Below are 14,852 nucleotides of genomic sequence, written 5' to 3'. Positions count from 1 at the left end.
AGGATGATTTTTGCCAATTTCCTCTCCTCATGGGAGACCTGCCCCCCTCCCTTCATTGTTCACACATGAGGCTGCAACAGTGCAGCCCCACTCCTGGTCTTTGTAAGGTTTCACCAGTTACCGATCCAAGGAACTCAAGTCATATAAAAATAGTCAAGAGTTTAATGAGATTCAGTATAGAGAAATAACCTTCTTGCTGAAGAGCCATTGCCGAGAATAACTTGCATACAGACAAGACCAATAATATAGGAAACAAGAAGGCGTGCAAAGTTAAGCTCCCCCCAGAGCCCATTATAGTTTCCAGGCTTTGAAGTGGACACAAGATGTCTTCCCAGGGTACTCAAGGTTACTCTGCTAGTTCAAGATATTCCCATAACTACCAAATAAGCAGCTTTTTGCGATAGCTACCCTCCTGAACAACTTTAGAAAAATGTTACAAGCGAGCAGACACTACACTACAGGATGAACATGTAAATACCTGGCAAGACAACACAGCAAATATATGAGCAATGGGATAAATGCAATAACTGACCATTATAGTGAATACATGACAACACAGTGCAAGCAGGACCAGCAAACCAACTGTCAGGGAACCTGACAGTCCAGGCTGTAGCCCATAAAAATATCTATATGTCTAATTAAATATATAAATACATCTTATTCTCAGTGTGGCTGGATCTGTAGATACTTAAATCCAGAAAATGGAGACATGAACAGACAAGACAGCTTTCTACTAACCTAAGAAAGGTCCTGTTTTGCAAAATATCTGAAACTTAGAAAAAAAGGAGGGTTTTTTTAAAAAAAAAACACATCAAAAAAAAAGTTTGTAGCTTTAATAAACAAATGCCTTCTGTGACGGTTGCTAGGCAATCATAGCAGAATGCCAGTTTACACCTTGGTTTCGGTCATTAAAAGGCAGGGAAAGGGGGAAAAGCTCTTCCCAAGCCTGCTTAGACCTTTGAAGGTGGCCAGACTCACCAACAACCACTGGTAATTTGATACCATGACTTTCACGACTCACACACTTAGGTGTTTGCTACTGTTTAACAGTGTTGTGTAGTAGTCAGATATTCAGACTAGGATATGAGAAACCCAAGTTCAAAATACCCCTCTGCCATGGAAGTAGGGCTGGCCCTAGACTATCTGGAACCCTAGGCAAATCTAACTTCTGGCACCCCCCACATTGATAACCAGTTTAGTCTTAAAGGTGCCACTGGACTCAAACGATATTCTTTTGTTAGCACCGATATTGTAAATTAAAACATAGCTGTTATACAGCTCACTTAAGTCCTTCACTTACATTTTCAGTGACCCCTACAACACCCCTATGAGGGAGATCAATATTATTTATGTTCCACTGTGTGTATTGCCTGATTGACTTAAAAAATATTTTCAGAGAGTAGCCATGCTGGTCTGCAGTAAAATTCAAGTCCATTAACACCTGGACAATATTTCCTTGGTATAAGTTTACAACTATTTTGCTTTTGGGAGGCATTCTGTGGAATTACATTTTATCCTGTTTCAACCCTAAGACATCTGCATCAAGCCTTTTGGTGGGTCAAAAGTTTAGAGTGTATTGATTTGTGACCGTTTCTTGCTATAAATGGGAATGCTTCTTAGGAGGGAGATGGACATTTTAGATCATAATTTATTTCACAACTACAATCAAGGCACAAACTGATTTAAGAAATCACACTATCATGTAAAAGTGCTTATAAATCACTCCATATGGCAGACACTCTAACACAATTTCCTTCTCCATCTCCTATGTGAGGGTTATGAAGGGGTTAAGAGCAGGAGGAAGCAGTTATAAGTGGTGGCTGTTCCCTTTCTTCTGCTGTTTCATATTCTCAACATAGTGATCAAGCCTAAAAGCAGATAGATCTTTCCATTAGTATATTCTGATACCAAGATGGCACTCCTAGAGAGCAACATCTCTAGAATTTAATCCTAGCACTATTTATATTGATACCACAAATAACAACATTCTTAAAATAATATCTAAACATTTGTAGAGTAAGCCCAAGGCCTAAATGAGTGCTGTTTCATAGATCTTTGGGAAACCTCCTGGAGCAGGCTTTGGGATTCCAAAAAGCAGTTGACAACAGTAGAAGATATAAGCAATTTGTTTTTTTTGTCAAAACTAATTATCTATGAGCTATACATTGGAATCTGCAAACCAGCTGTCAAAATGAGGACTAGCAAGAAATTATGGTTTAAGTTTCTGAACAAAGAAAACAACTTGGCAAAATGCCCTTTCTTTGTTTAAAGTTAATCACCATTTCAGAAGGTAAACTGAAGTTCAGAGCTCCAAAATGTTGTTTCTAGCTCATAATATTTTAATATTAGCTAAAAAAATTGTTGCTTAAAGTTTAGATTCTGAGTAAGTTCATAAAATAACAGGTTTGAAAAGGCTTTTAAAATGATTAATACTGTGTTATATTGAATTGTTAAAGGATATATAGTTAAAGAAATGCATAAATAAGCAGCTGGATCATTTAGACTCTATGATGCTAGCAAGAAATTAACATGCAAAGGTGAATCTCATTATTGGAAAGTATTTTCAACCAATTAAGAGCCAAGGCTGGAACACTGGACTTTTGCCGAAATAAAGATACTTCTGACAGAATATTTATGACTACTGTCTAGGACCTTTTGAACTAAATGGACATTAAATCAAATTTTGAAAACCAATTAAATTAATTAAAATAATGAGAAACAAAAATGATTTCTATACAAAGAAGGCCCTCATGGTTAAGAAGAAAAGTGTTTTATCCACAGGTTTTACAAAAGATATAATTTTAAATATTTCAAATATCTAATAAAGGCTTCCTGATCAATTAAAGAATAAACAATACTATACATTCAAGAGAGAAAAATAAATTCCTTCAGATTATGCTATTTTAGAGCTGAAAAGTCCATATAAAAGTTCAATTTTTCTAAGAGATGCTGATGTAGTATTATTATTAATTCTTTTCATATATTTTGTAAGAATGCTTGATAAACAAGTCTTTTTATACATCTTTATGTATGTAAAAGCAAGATTATTCAATATAAAGTTAAGTTTTGCTTGTGATATGAGTTTAAAGGTCGTAAATTTATGAAAGGCGGAATGTCTAAGAAAGAAGGTAGCAGGAAGGTCAGTGTCTAGAAGGATATTACATTTCATTTTTAATGAGGAAATCTTGACAACACACCTGTTGATGAGAAGGTCAGTAAAGTTGAAAATAAGCCAGGAACATCTTGTTTGTCAAATGTATGATTAATGAATGTTAGAGACAAAGAGAATTCAAGAGCGCATGCCTGGTGACGTAAGATCAATGATGTAAAAGGGGAGGAGCGATGAAAAATATTAAAGTTTGAACCCAACTGAAGCTCAGTGAACAACTGAGCTGAACCTTTGACTGTATGTTGTTCCTTATTCGAATAAAACTTTTGTTACCCCTTTTTGCTGTCTGGGTTTTGTCTCACTGTGTGACTGTAATTGGCTTGCCACACAAGTCAAAGAACCTTGGCACCTGAGGGCATTGCTATCTCATTTGTTCATCGTTTATTTTCTTCATTTTAGTCTGGCTTTCTTGCAGAGACTTATAAGAGATAAGGGGAGAAAAGGTGGCATGGTATAACTCTGAAGCCAAGCAGGGTTGGTTTTTGGAAGGGAGATATAATGTACTGAGAACCGAGATGGTTTGAAGGCAACATAGTTTATTCAGTAGCACATTACAAGAGAGAGAGCACACGGGCCGGGCCCCGCTTATATACATTGCCCGGTACAGCCCCCTCATCCTGTCAGTATTGAATCTATCTCTACACAGTCTGACAGCTCTATTGTGACAGCAGATGATCTAGCTGGCAAGCTAGGTCACAGTGACCTTATCTACAAGCCGGTTTGAGCCGGCAGAGGACAGGTGGAAAGGATCTGCTGAGTCAGCATGACTGTGGACTGCCAGGATTGGCTAAAGGAACTATATATGGACTGTGCTAGCAATGCACAGGTCTCTCTTCGAGGAGCCACATGCTGGCGGAGCACTTTGGTCCTATAGTTAATGTATATCTTTCTGCACTAGTGAGCACGTTGTGTATATATTGTAAATACACTGTTTTAGCACTAGCTGCAGGTGTCTGGCTTACTTCTGTACTGGGGCTCATCGTTGCACACATCACACCGCTCTCTCTGCTAACACCCGCACCAACAGGGTTATGGGCCCAGAGCGGTTCCGCTGCGCGGAGGAGCAACGTGAGTGTTGAGCTGACTGAGATTTGTGAAGGAGCCGGAGGCGAGGAACGCCGTCGGAGGACAAAGAGTACCAGCTATCTCATTCTGAGAGCCAGAGGGAGGACGGCAGGCAGCTGTGTGGAGGAGTCGGCGTCATGGCTCAGCAGCAGCTTGCAGTGGCCGTCGAGAAGCTTAACTCAGCCAACTACGCGGTGTGGAGCCTACAAATGGAACACTATCTCAAGCGTGAGGGTCAATGGCTGTTTGTAAGTAATCCCCCTGCCGTGTTATCTCCTGACGAGACTGTGTTGGCCGAGAAGGCGCTGGCAAACATTGTGCTAGCAGTGGGAGATGACCAGTTGATATATGTGCGTGGGAAGGACACTGCCAAGGCTGCCTGGGACGCGCTCAGTGGGGTATACGTTAGTACCACTGCAGGCTCCCTAATGGCCTTGACCAGGAAAATGTTTCGCACTTTAATGCCGGCCGGAGGGTGTGTAAGGCAGCACATCAAGAAGCTGACAGACTGCTTCGTGGAGCTTGAAGCCCGGGGCAAAACTGTCGCTCCTGACAACAGAGTGTATATTTTGTTGTCTTCATTGCCGCCGGAGTTTACACCACTGATAACCTCCCTGGAGACGGTTGATGTCGCTACTCTGACCATGGAGTATGTGTGTGCCCACATGCATGATTTCCAGGAGAGGATTGCAGCTGTGAGCCATCCGGGAGTGTCGGCTGGAGAGCGTGTGGCTATCGGCTCGTCTGGGAAGGCGTCCAAGCATGAGCCGGCTTGTGCTGCTGGCAGACAACCAAAGGCTGAAGAGGAGCCGACTGCACTGTCGGTCAGGCGTTGCTTTGGTTGTGGCTCATCCTCGCACCTTTTGCGTGTTTGCCCAGAGAAAGGGAAGCGGCGTGGACGGAGGCAGCGAGAGCCGAGGACCACCAGCAGATGTGAGGAAGAAGCCCGGCTGGTTATTTCTTCAGGAGAGAGTACTGGGTCTGTGTGGATATTAGACTCTGGTGCAACAAGCCATCTCTGCTGCGACAAGGAGCTGCTGAGAGATGTTGACATTCCTGAACTCACTCATGTGAGATTAGCCAACGATGCTACTGCGGCTATTACATGTACTGGAAGTGTAAACTTTCCTGTTTTGAATTGTACATTCCAGCATGCATTGTGTGTCCCCTCGTTAAGATCTAATTTGCTAAGTGTCAGCATGCTAATTGACGATGGCTATCAGGTAATATTTGAGAAAACCTGTTGTAAGATCTTAGGAGGTGGGGGGAAGCTGCTTGCTACTGGTAAGAGAGATGGGAATGTGTATGTGGTCCAGAGTAATTGTGCTCAGGCTGCACAAGTATCTAATGTGCCAGTGCACGACCAATGCATCCATCTGTTCCATAGAAGACTTGGGCACTGTGGGTTTCACGCATTGAAAAAGACCCTACAGATGGTGCCAGGTCTGAAGGTGAAGCCCTGCAGGTGTTACTTAGACTGCCAGATCTGTAAAAAGACCAAGAGCAGGGCTTGTGCAGTTGCTAGACAAAGCGACAGAGAAAGCAAGCGTGCTTTAGAGCTAATTCACCTCGATGTGATTGGCCCATTTCCAAAGAGTCTGTTGGGGAGGCTGTATTGCCTAGTGGCTACCGACGACTATACAAGGTATTCCTGGGTGTTTGCCATGAAGCACAAGTCCGAGGTATACAAAATGTTTATTAAATGGGCAAAAGCAGTTGAAAGGGAGTTGGACTTGCATATCAGGTCAATTCAGAGTGACCGCGGGGGTGAGTTTCTGTCAAATGAGTTCAAACGTTGGCTGGAGAGCCAAGGAATTGCCCACAGATTAGCTAACCCGGCCACGCCCCAGGAAAATGGGCATGGAGCTGTCTTGCAGAACTTGATGTATAGCATGTTGGAGGATGCCAGATTGCCAATTGCTTATTGGGCCGAGGCCATGTACTCTGCAGTATATCTGTACAATAGAATTTGGAGCAAGGCTGTGCATGACATGCCTTATAGAAGGCTATATGGTAAAGTCCCTAACTTGCGTTTTCTAAAGGTCTTTGGGACGAAGGCATGGGTTAACATTCCTTCAGAGAATAGAAGGGAGGGAGCTGGCCGGGCAGTACGCCTAACTTTTCTGGGCTACAAGCCAGAAGCTAGGTGTTATCGCTTTTGCGATAAGAGGGCAAAGCTGACTTTCAGTAAAACAGCTAGGTTTGACGAGCGCACCAGCTGGCCTGAGTTACATAGTGCTAAAAGAGAAATTGTATTGCTGCCAAGTACTGATAACAGTGCTGGAGTCCTGCCAAGGGTGATTAAGCAGGAACAACAGTTTCCCGGCCGAGAGCTGGCAAGCAGGCAGCCAGAAGAAGGTGAGCCCAATGCTGGCACAGAGCCTCAACTTCCAAGTCAGATGGAGGAACCTCTAAGTCAAGAGGCGGAACCAGCCCAGGAAGTGGCAAGCAGTCAGTCTGGAGAAGACGAGCCCAGTGCTAGTGCAGGGCCTCGAGTATCTGCCAGAGCCACTAAGGGTATCCCTCCTGCTAGGTATAAAGTGCCATATGTAACACTGGTAGTTAAACTAGATCCACCAGGGTTCCAAGAAACACTGAGAAAAAAGGCTGAAGCGTGGAAGGTCTGGGTTGCAGAGTGTGAGGCACGTAACAAGGAGGCTGAGGCCAAACGCCAGAGGGAACTGGCTGACCAGGACAGTGGTGATGAGTTCCTGGATTGGAAATTGTAAATTTGTAAATGTCAAAATGCAAATGTATAAATGTATGATACTGCTGTCCAGGAAACAATGTGCAGGCATGTGTGTGTAACATTGTATAACATTGTGTGTAATGTAAAGTTGTCAAGTATGTATGGAACCTGTGTACAATATTTAGGTTTACTGTGTACGATAGATTAGGAGGTGTGTCAGTATTGAATCTCTCTCTACACAGTCTGACAGCTCTATTGTGACAGCAGATGATCTAGCTGGCAAGCTAGGTCACAGTGACCTTATCTACAAGCCGGTTTGAGCCGGCAGAGGACAGGTGGAAAGGACCTGCTGAGTCAGCATGACTGTGGACTGCCAGGATTGGCTAAAGGAACTATATATGGACTGTGCTAGCAATGCACAGGTCTCTCTTCGAGGAGCCACATGCTGGCGGAGCACTTTGGTCCTATAGTTAATGTATATCTTTCTGCACTAGTGAGCACGTTGTGTATATATTGTAAATACACTGTTTTAGCACTAGCTGCAGGTGTCTGGCTTACTTCTGTACTGGGGCTCACCGTTGCACACATCACACCGCTCTCTCTGCTAACACCCGCACCGACACATCCGACCAGGCCAATCCTGGTCGGTCAAACTTCCTGCCACAGATCTTGATGGGCGGGGCCTCAGGCGAGCTCCATCCCGGGACCCAAGGGTTGCCTTTAGTTGCAATCACCATGAGGTCTGATTGCTTATGTTCAATACATAACAGGAGACCAATGGAAGACTCTGCAGAAGGCAATGGCAAACCACCTCTGCTTCTCACTTGCCTTGAAATCCCCTTGCTAGGATTGCCGTACATTGGTTAAGACTTAGCAGTACTTTACATGCACACACACTTGCATTACTGAGCAGTCTGGTCATATGGACTAACATGCCAACCTTAGAAGCACAACTCCATCAGATAGATGAAGAGTAGTGCTATTTTTGTGGCAATGAAAATCTTTGGCAGACAGAGATACCCAGCGTGAATATCAATTGCCGTTACTGAGACAAGGTGGGGCAGGAGGAGCTCGTTCTCTCTCTGGAAAATGGGGCTCAGGGGCTGGCCTCCAGCAGAACAGCTCTCCTTGGGTGACTATGGGGAAAAAGAGATGGAGCAGAAGGGGGAAGCAGCTGACCTGCTTGCCCCCACTGGATGGTTTGTATGGGGGAAGAATGTGCTGGCCCCTCTCTCCTTCATCCCTTGGTGCTGGCCACTCACTGCAGCCTTTGAGGGATGGAAGCGAAGGACTTTCTATCCCTCCCCCTTTAAAAAAAAACTCTTTTAAAAAGAAAAATGGAAAAAAAACAAGTTGATGCAGATCTGGCAAGTAAGTTTTATGTCAATACAGCACAGGTCTTCCTGTTGTTCCTCAAGCCCTCAGTCCCATGAGACAATGCCCCACTGCTGCTGCCACCCTGCACCTAGTCTGTGAGAAAGGGAGAGAGAGATAAAGCCTCCCTCCACCCTGGCAGGCAAAAGGGGGGTGAGAGAGAATGGGGTCAAAGAGCCAGTCTGGGAAGGAGGGAGGGGGCTGCAGTTAGCAGGAGCTCGGCTCCTCCCCTTCCCTTTACCATTTGCCAGCCAAGTCTTCAACTCCCAAAGAAAGCTGGTGCCAGAAGACGAACAGAGGGACGAGCAATGGACTGAGGGACCTTTGGAATAGGAAGCTGGGGGCCATTTGGAGGGGCAGCCACTACAGCAGGATTCCACCAAGCCCCTCAATCCAGTTGCCCTCTCACAGACCTGGGACATGGTCAGTACAGGGGGTGGGGGGGACAGGTAAGCAGCCATGCAAATCCAGGAGGGGAGGCAGAGGAGCTGGACTGAGCCCTGCTCCTGTTGTTGGGGGCCACGAGCATCACAGCTGGCTGCTCAGACCCCACGCTCTGCTCAGCCAACTGCAGCAGTGCTTTTTGCCTCCTGTGTGTGCAGCCCAGCCCAGTCAGGGTGGAAGGAGAGTGCAGCGGGCCTTCTATTGCTCATCAGCCTCACAACTGTGCGTGCTCACAAAGGGGCTGCCAGGGGATCCTGTCACCAGTTATGCATCAAAGGAAGCCCTGGCATGACCCGAGTCACGTGGGGGGCACCCAATTCAGTGCCCCCTGAAGGCCGGCATTCTAGGCAATTATAGCTGGTTGGTAGGTGGGAAGGAAAGAAGGAAGCAGAGAAGGGTGAATTTATGGGGCTGTCAGGAGAAGGGAAAGAGGAAATAGTGCAGAGAAAATGATACAGGGAAAATTGAGGTGCCCTTCACAAGGCTCTGCATGTTCCCTACTATGTAACAGGTTGTCCTGGAGGCTGGTAGCATTGCCAAGTTCAATTCAAGAAATATCTGGGGACTTTGGGGTTGGAGCCAGGAGCAAGGTTGCAACAAGCATAATTGAACTCCAAAGGGAGTTCTGGCCATCACATTTAAACAGACTGTGCACCTTTTAAATGCCTTCCCTCCATTGGAAATTATGAAGGATAGGGGCACCTTCTTCTGGGGCTCATAGAACTGGACCCTCTGATCTAATCCTTTGAAACTTGGAGGGTTCTTTGGAGAGAGGCACTGAATTCTATGCTGAAAATTTGGTGCCTCTATCTCAAAAAACAGCCTCCACAGAGGCCCAGATACCTGTGGATCAATTCTCCATTATACCCTATGCGAATCGATATCCATAGGGAATAATGGAGTGCCCAGCAGCTATTTCCACCCCCTGCCCACTTTCTGATGACCCTGAAGTGGGGCGGAGGGCACCTAAACTGGGGATCCCCTGTCCCCACCTGGGGATTAAGCATCGAAAGTGAAACACAGATAAGGGTGGCAGAGATACAAAGCAACGTTTCTTTGTATAAATTAGTCTCAATTGTGCTTCTGAAAGCTAACACAAAGTTACTCTAACACAAAAATAAAACTGGCCTTATCAAAATATATTTATAGCAAATGAAACACCAGCAGGAGAGCCAAATGCCTAATGATGTGCGTGTATGTATACATAAGTCCACAGAGGCAATTTCCTATTTCTTAAGTCAATTTCATAGAAGGTGCAGGTTCAGTCTCCTCTGAAGCAAATAGAACGAAGGACTACCTTAAGAACTCCAAGGGGAACGGGCGAACGTCGGCTGGTCAATGTAGATTCTTAAATGTGCAGAAAAATTCTATTTTTACTGCGTAAGAGCTAAAAGGTATCCAGAAATTCAGAACCCGTTTTCACCTTTCAGGCTTTCTCTAAGCTCCAATCATGACAAGGCACTTCTCACTAAGATCCAAAACTGAAGCCTTGTTGTGATTGGAGCTTAGAGAAAGTGTGAAAAGCGAAAACGGGTCCTGAATTTCTGGATACCTTGTTTAGCTCTTATGCAGTAAAAATTGAAATTTTCCCCACATCTAAGAATCTACATTGATCAGCCAATGCTCTCCCATTCCCCTTGGAGTTCTTAAGGTAGTCCTTTGTTCTGTTTGCTTCACAGGAGACTGAACCTGCACCGTCTACGAAATTGACTTAAGAAAAAAGAAATTGCCTCTGTGGAATTTAAAAAAAAATACACACAAACACATACATCATTAGGCATTTGGCTCTTCTCCTGCTGATGTTTCGTTTGCTATAAATATATTTTGATAAGGCCAGCTATATTTTTGTGTTAGAATAACTTTATTTGTGTTAGCTTTCAGAAGCACAATTGAGACTAATTTATACATGGAAACATTGCTTTGTATCTCTCCCACCTGGAGACTGGCAATCCTAGAGGCTGGTACTGTGCAACTCAGCCAGACTCTGCTTGGTATACATCTCCTTGGTATGCAAAGGTCCCAGGTTCAGTCCCCAGTTTCTTCAGTTAAAGGTTCAAAAAGTAGATGCTGTGAAAGACCTCTACCCAAGACCCTGGAGAGCCACTGCCAGTCTGAGTAGACAATACTGACTTTCAGGGAAAAGTGGTCTGACTCAGTGTAAAGCAGTTTCATGTGTTCATACAGTGATCCAACCACTCTGGATGAAGCTATCACTGGACACTATGATAAATTGGACATTTATAGACCTCCATGTCTCAAAAAATTAAACTAAATACTGCCCAATTATATCTATCTTTGCCATGACCTGGACAACTCAGGCCAGCTTGATCTCATCAGATCTTGGATGCTAAGCAGGGTCATCCCTGGTTAGCATACTGATGAGAAACCACCAAAGGAATCCAGGGTCATAATGCAGAGGCAGGTAATTGTAAACCATCTCTGAACATCTTCTTGCCTCGAAAACCCTATGGGGCACCATAAGTCAGATGCAACCTGAAAACACTTTCCACCACCAATACATCTAACCTTGCTTGTTTAGGAAGGGATACAGGGCATATATTAGCCAATCAACTTCAGGCATATCTAATTGATATGCCTTCCCTTAGTCCATTTCAATCTGACTTTTAAGGGCCTGGTTATAGGACAGCTGCATTTGACATGGTTATACTATTTTGCTAGACCAAAAGAAACATGGGTTTTCTTATCTGATTTGATTCAGAGAGTTATCACTGGAGGGCTTATCTTGTGGAATACCACAAGGTTCTATTCTTTTTTTCCATGTTCTTTAATATCTATGAGCCAAACTAGAAAAGACAGACATCCCTGAATTAGCCCCAGAGCCCACCTGGAAAGTCCTTTAAACTGTGCCATGAAGGCGTGATTCTGGTCAGAACGACCATGTCATAGGGGGAAGAGGGACTCCCACTTTCCTCCCATATACCATTTTTCTACTCCCAAATGACACCAGATATACGATTTTGCCCATATGCTCCCTCAGAAGCATTTTGGATCAGAAAAAAACAGTGCAGGGGAGGAGGGGGAGACAGGAACCTCTCTTTCCCCACATCACAGTCCCCAACAAGACTGGGACATCGTGGCATTTTTAAAAGTAAAGTGAGGGGCATTCAGGGATTCTGTATAATCTTTTTTGACCCTAGGTTGAGTTCTGTAACATGCTGTATGTGGAAAAGCCTCTGGAGACAGCCTGGAAGCTTCAGATAGTGAAGAATACAGCAGTTTACCTCTTAGTGAGTATGGATCATTGTGACATATTATAAGCACTTTATTGGTTGCCCATTAGCTTCCAGGTTCAACAACCTGACCCACAAGCTGAGAAGGACCCTCTCCTGCTATAAATCTGTAAGCTGCCTTAGGTCAGCCCTAATACACTCTGGCCTGAAATGACTTAATGCTAGATTCCAGCAGGTGAGGCTCAGCTGTAGAGCAACTGCCAGGTTCAATCCCCAGTTACAAGGACCTGGCAGCTGGTGATATGAAAGACCTCTACCTGAGGCCCTGCCCTGGAGAGCTGCTGCCTGTCTGAACAGGCAACACTGACTTTGATGGTCCAAGGGTCCAGTTCAGTATAAGGCAGCTTCATGTGTTCATGAGCACACTTTCAGCAGCTATGGCTGGTCTGTCAAATAAGGAACACAGATTCATTGTTTTAATTAAGATTTTATAATGCATCATTTCTAATGAATGTAATCATTCAAACCCCATGCCATCAAATACAACAGCCTGTGAAAATGCAATTTAAGCCTACTGTGTGGAGAGAAAATGAGTTTGTCTATTTAAATTTTAATGATCAGTGAAATAAATCCTCAGGTGGAAAGACACTTGGTTAATAAGTAACTCTATTTATATTATAGAAAGAACTCCAAGCAGAAGATAAATAGAATACATTCTCAAAGCAACCAAATATTTCTGCTGCAAATTTCACAGTGCCATGAACATCCTGGACAAGAACAGTATTTTTTACCGCAAATATAATAATACAAATCTTAAAAATAGACCTAATTTTGTGTTCCATCAGAGTAGTTTCTTTTTCATAAATTCAAGTGGGGCCATGCCTGACCCCTGGTGTCTAAAATCAAGTACTGAGCATAATAACAAACACACATTGCAACCAGGAATCTTTTCCTTGCTATTAGGGATTACTTCTAGCACACAAAGGTGAGATTCCGCCCGACCCCCATCCCATGGCATACCTCTTCCATGTATGTTGTATTTCCATAAAACTATCTGCATCAGATATGCTTTAAGCAGCTTAAAGAAAAAAGTCAGTTTATGTCCCTTGGATGGGATGCTTTTCTAAGTGAAACATTTCACTGATGCCAATGAACTTAAGGCATTTAGGAAGTTCACAGACCATGCAGTGAATGTATAAGACTGGATTGGTTCAAATGTTAATCTACACCCAAGTCTCCACATTTAGGTTTCCAGACCACCAGAACAAATTGGCCTGTCTCCCAGCCAGCTTGTGAAATTGGGTAGTGTCCCTGCTTACATTAAACAATGACTGCACGGCAGGCTTCTGTGACATTGTGTGTAACCCTATAGACTGCTTTGTCTTTACATTATACAGCAGTGGGTCTCGAATGCACAAGATAAAAGGTAAAGTACCTTCTTTTTTTAAGAATCATGATTCAAGATTTATTAGAGTAAGCACAACCATCTGGAACTAAAAGGCAACTTTTCCATACGGAAAAAAACGGAAATGTATACTAGTCATTTTCATGTTAAATTAGATTTGAATGAGTCCAATATTCTGCAGTTATTTTGGGAAAGCATATTCATAATATTTGGGCTGATCAAAATGAAAACAATTAAAAGATTTGTCATTTGTGCTCACTTTAAGACTGCAAAACTGGTGGGAGCCATAGAGCATCTGCTAAAGTTGACCATCCCCCACTTCCTCAAATGGAATCATGAGGGGTGGGATGAGCCTATTCAGGCTCAGTGTGGGAGATCTAGCCAATCCAGGGGTGGCTGGCTGGCCAGGTAAGGCAGCAGACGCCATCTCTTGACCAGTCTTTTCTGGCAGGAGCTATGCACCCACCCACCCTCTTGGTAAGACCATGTGAGTTTAGCTAGTCGCCAGTGATGGGGCTGAGCAGGAATTTTTTGGGCTTCACTCAGATTGCCTGTAGAAGGGGCCTTTTTTTTCACCTGCTCCACATGGTCAGAGGGGGTGAGGCATAAATAGGCCTGATGTCACTGGTTAGGTCCTAACTGGGAGGGCAGGAAAATCATGGGTTAAAAGGATTTTAAACTGGCAAACACCCCTAGATATCAGCGATGGGGGAGGGTCTCAGTTGGGATACCTAGGGGCTTGGCAGTTGGGGTGGCTTGGTTGAGGGCCTCTTCAGGGGTTGGGGGAGCATATGATCAGCCGTAAGTCTTTGCAGTCATGGGCTGGGGGTATGTGATCCCATCCCCTCGACGCACTGGTGTGCGGGCCATGACAGGTAGGGTCTGGAAGTTTCTGCACCTGGCCCTGAGCCGAGGTGGGTTTGCACTGTTAGGAAGTTTGCTTTGCAAGCTCAATGCAACCCATGGTTTATGATGTATGTTATGGTGCAGATCAGCTTTTGTGTAAATAAAGTCCCAGTTTAACCCATAGCTTGTGTAGTTTTCATTTGAGGGGTGGGTGGGCAAAAAAATCCTCTGGAATGCACCAGATGTGCACAGTTAGATAGTCATGTGCCAACTATCATATGCCTAGTGGTCAGGATCACTGGCAGCAGGTAGTTCTGAATCAGGACTAATTCTGGGGGTTGGGCTGGAATATTTGGCTGTAGTGACTGGCCCCTGCCCCCTCCCTCAAGTATAACTCCAGCTTCTTGCCAATAAAGCATCTCCTGTGCATTTGCCCCTTCCTTAGCAGATCTAGCATGATGCCTTGGCCCTGCTTGATCTCTTGCTATTTGCAAGCCTTGCTAAGTTCACTTTGTCCAAACACACACTCACACACAGACACTTTGACATGTTTGCACTGCTTTTTGAGCAATGGCTGACCACAGACCCATTGAGCCTCTTGGCTGGCCCTCTTACCTAGCTTAGTGGAGCTTTTGGTGACCTTACTCTTATCCCAATGCCTGACCTCGA

General features: G+C 44.4%; 1 protein-coding gene across 4 annotated transcripts in view; it reads right to left on the bottom strand.

Moving 5' to 3' along the window:
- DSCAM (DS cell adhesion molecule) overlaps positions 1–14,852 on the bottom strand; it is an 805,927-nt gene that overhangs the window by 168,438 nt on the left and 622,637 nt on the right. The window lies entirely within an intron of this gene.

Source organism: Heteronotia binoei, chromosome 3 (genome assembly GCF_032191835.1).
Source record: "Heteronotia binoei isolate CCM8104 ecotype False Entrance Well chromosome 3, APGP_CSIRO_Hbin_v1, whole genome shotgun sequence".
Classification (NCBI taxonomy): domain Eukaryota; kingdom Metazoa; phylum Chordata; class Lepidosauria; order Squamata; family Gekkonidae; genus Heteronotia; species Heteronotia binoei.
This window is presented reverse-complemented; position numbering and strand designations above follow the sequence as displayed.